The sequence below is a fragment of the Echinops telfairi genome, unplaced genomic scaffold (assembly GCF_000313985.2).
Source record: "Echinops telfairi isolate 266 unplaced genomic scaffold, ASM31398v2 ScPeMD7_7409;HRSCAF=8447, whole genome shotgun sequence".
Taxonomy (NCBI): Eukaryota; Metazoa; Chordata; class Mammalia; order Afrosoricida; family Tenrecidae; genus Echinops; species Echinops telfairi.
This window is the reverse complement of record NW_022111309.1, coordinates 3207121-3211672: the sequence shown is the minus strand read 5'-3', so window position 1 is coordinate 3211672 and position 4552 is coordinate 3207121.

Below are 4552 nucleotides of genomic sequence, written 5' to 3'. Positions count from 1 at the left end.
CAGCCATTGTTTAATATATTAATATATTTTATTTATATAAAATTCTGCTTATGTAAATATATAAGGTATCTGAGGTAGTTAGTTTATTGTGCCAACCTGGCCAATAAACACATGTGGGGTTCATTGAAAGACGGAGGGATAAATGGCTCAGTGAACTTCGCTTTTCGAGTTCTCGGGTCTCTTGCTTTCTGATGGTCCGACTGGGGTGCAGCTGCCTTAGCCAGTTCCCTGCTTCAGCTGTCAAGGTTCACCTCCTGCAAGACATCCCCAAGGAGAAGCCACATGGACCTACCCCGATGCAGCCCTGGGTGCTGGAGCAGCCGAGTGGAGACCCCTGCCAAGGCTGAGATGCTTACATATTCACTGAATCGGCTTTCCTCCTGCATCATAGTGTGTGTTTTGTGAAATGGAGGCATCATAGTGTGTGTTTTGTGAGATGGAAGAGGACTTTGTGGACTGGTGTCGGACATATGGGTTAATGTTGGACTTGTGGGCTTGGGCAGCACTGGGTTGAGATTTTTTTCTTGATGCGCACTTAACCTTTAGATAAAGCTCTCTTATACATGAGTTTCTGTGGATTTGTTTCTCTAAAGTACCCAGACTAGCACAGTATCATTAGTATTAAGCAAATAGTATATACTAGCGTAAATAAAAATATCGCTATTAAGGTTCTAGTTCAAACATACACAGGTTTATTCCAAACACAACATATTTAAACATGTGTCTGTGATCTATGCATGATTGTGTATAATTTCCCTCAGTAATAAACTTGTCTTAGTTCTATTAGCCTGTCTTTAAAAACAAACAAAAAACGCTCCGTATAAATAGTGGCTTCCAAGGGTATCAGGTGGGCCCGTTGAATTTGAGGAAAAGAGGACAGCTCAGAAGGTGATTTGGCGATCCCAAAAGGGCAATGCTAGTTGGACAGACAAAGGCAAAGAGGAAGGGAGTCGTCCAATGGAAGGAATCCCACCATGGAGGGAGGTAAGGGAAGAAAAGGCACATTTACTTTAACAATAGTTTTCAAGGGGGAAGGAATTCCCAGTTCAGGGTGTGTGGACTAAATATGTGCACAGTCCCCAGAAATGATTGACCTGGCCCATGGGTTCTCGCAGATGACAAGGGAAGTGTGTGAACTTTGGGTTGTGAGTGTGTCATCAGTGCAGGGGGCATGAGAGGGGTACACTACAAAAAGGCAGCCAATAACAGATGTTTCCCCCTCAGCAATATAAAAATCTTGTATGTCCACATCATGTTCTCAGATTAGCTGGCCAACTGCACATTACCTGTTAACAATCTCACTCATTCCACTCACATCTTTTCTTATCTCTGGACAAAAGACTTTCGTACAAGCTTGAACGGAATTGAGAGAGGAAGGGCCTGAAATCTTCAGTCCCTCCCAGGAACATCTATCTTGATTAATTTTCTCAAATGACAAAGAACGATCCCTGGGGCATACTATGGAAACGTTTTAAGAAAATTAAAATCTACATTGATGAGGAAAAGGCCAAGAAAGTTACCTTAAAGAATGTTCGTCCATCATGACAATTTACCTGCTCCTTCTTCAAGGACAGCAATGAACCTTGAGACCATTTTCCATGACTCACCTGCCTGGCCCACCCCCTTGTTACTTGTGAGTCACCCTTCTCTTATCTAAACCTTCCATCTCGGTTAGGATTCATCTCAAAATCATTGTACAAAGAATTGCCACAGGATCCTGCCAGTTGGACCTGGGGCTGAGAACAGGTGCAGGAGATATATCAGCACCCTTCAGTTCACCTTGAACCAAAAAGATATCTGAAGGAACCACATTATCTGACCTACGATTCTACTCAAGCTATTTCTCAAGAGGTCCCTTGAAGGGAACTTAATCTGACTCTCTAACTAGAACTCCTCTTATGTACAGGGAGGGATGTGTTAGGGGGCAGAGAGTGGAGGGAAGGACTCAGAATCCAGGAATCTGGACAAAGTAAGGGTCCAGGTCCCCTCAATTTGGGGGGCTTGTAGCATTTCAGCCAGGAGACCTCATGTTGCTCCTTGTCTGTGCAGATAAAAAAAAAGTCCCTCTCTATTTCTTTTGTAAACAGTTTGTGCTTTATTTCAATTGGCTAATAAAAAAAGACAAGGACTGCAGGATTGGTTAAAAAGAGAGAGGACTGTCCCTTGAGAATTCTATTCGGAACCATCATCCATCTACTTAAAGCCCTAATCTTGCTGTAGGTTTCAACCCTTTGGGCTTCTTTGTGCACCCAAAGAGCAGTGAAAAGGAACATGATTTGAGTCCCTGAAGATGTTTCTGCCATTTAGAGGTGGTGGTGTCAACTGAAGGTTGCAGAAATCTTTGGGGATAGGATTAGACTCTAACCTTTAGAGAAAGGAAAACACAACTTTCAGAAGGCTATAGATTTAGATGCATGTGGTAGTTACATAATGTGGTGTCCGTTTGAGGATTCAGACTGTAGGGGTGGAATCTGGCCTGTCAATCAGAATATAGCCAATGAGGCCTCTGCATGGACATGGCCTTCTCCTGAGAATTGAGGGAACTCCGGGGACATTGCAGTGGACAAGACACATGGAACGACCCTAGTGCTCTGAGTTGGGAGATTTTGAGTAATATGATCGAATGGTTTTTGCACATCATTCCAGTACTGTCTGCTAAATTCAAGAAAATGAATGTATTTATGAAATAAATAAATAAATAACTTACCTAAATTATCTGAGTAGCTGATTTGTTGACATCACTTATTTAACTAGCACTAGCACGCAGTATGATGTGTATCATCTGAGAGACAGTTACAAAATGTTTTCGTCGTTGCCAATGTCAAAAAATGCCATTGTTCATTAAGTCCAAACTACGGTGGTCCAATTCTAATAACTGATCAACAATGTGAACTTTGATGAGCAGTTCTCAATAATCAGTTCTCAACAATATTAAAGTTTAACATTATAAATGAGGACCTAATGCCGGGGGCTTAAGTGGAGAGAAAATGTTTTGAGAATGATGAGGGCAATGAATGTACAAATGCGCTTTACACAATTGATGTGTGTATGGATTGTGATAAGAGTTGTATGAGCCCCTAATAAAATGATTTTTTTAAAAAAGTCAGGGACTAGCAGACTGGCTTAGAAAACTTAACCCATCGATCAGTTATCGACAAGAGACACATCTCAAGCTTGCAGTCAAAAATAGACTGAGAATTAAAGGCAGGCGAAAAATATACCTAGCAAACAGCAATTCAAATAAAGTAGGGTTTCAAATTCTAATATCTGACAAAACTGATCTCAAAGTGCAAGCCATAACAAAGATAAGAAGGGGCACTATATAATAATTAAAGTAACAGTAAATCAAGAACCAGTGAACATAATAAATGTATACATGCCCAAGAAGAGACATGTGGAATCCATCAATCAAATGCTCCAAAAGATGAAAAAAGAAATCAGTGACTCAGCAGGCATAGTAGGTGACTATAATACACCACTCTACGAGAAATATACATCACAGGGAAAGAAAATTAACAAGGAAGCTACCGAACTAAACTCAAAAATTAGGAAACTTGACCTCATAGATATTTTTTAGGGTTCTTCACCCAAATGAAAAAAAAAAATCACACTCTTTTCAAGTATGCATGGCTCATGCTCAAAAACAGACCACATGCTGGGGCACAAGTTGAGTCTGAGTGAATTCAGATTCATAGAGATCACTCACACTTCACTCTTGGACCACTATGCAATAAGGCTGGAAATCAACAAAAGGCCAGTTAAGAAAATAAGGACAAATAATTGGAGGATGAATAAGTCCCAACTGCAAAATAAGTGGGTATTGGTCCAGATCAGAGATGAAATTAGGAAGTTTTTAGAAACCAACGAGAATGAGGATACAATGTATTACATACTTTGGGATACAACAAAAGCAGTTATCAGAGGAAGCTTCATAGTGACAAATGCACACATGTAAAAGGAAGAGAGAGTTATGATTGATATGCTGTCACAACGCCTCCATCGATTAGAGCAGAGTCAACAGAATAATCCTACTAATAGAAAAAGAAAAGAAATAATTAAAATCAAGGCAGAGATGGAGAGGGAGAGAAAGAGAGAGAGAGAGAACGAACCTCATCATGGCCCACCAAGCCCAGGTGATGACATCACTGCTCAAAGCAGCCAATGCAGAGAGAGGAATTTAGGGCCGGCCCCATCACAAGACATGGCTTTTTCTCACTGACGCATAGTGCTCTGGGGTCGGCACTGGAGACATTGTGCAGAAAGTGTGTCTGGTCTGCCCCACACACAAGGGGTGAAACATAACGGAGTGCAACAGGGCAGCAAGAGTGGTAAAGTAACCAATTCCATAGACTTCTGATTCAGGGGACAGGGCTTGGTACCTCATCAGACCTGATTGGTAAACACTCATAAGGTTCAGCAGACAGACCTGGAACTATCTATCAGTTTGTTTGCTTTTTCTTTCCCCCTGTATCTACTTATATAAAATAGGCACTACAAAGAATTCCAAGGAGAAATAAAATGGGACTAGTAGTCCTGGGGGGACATGGGAGAG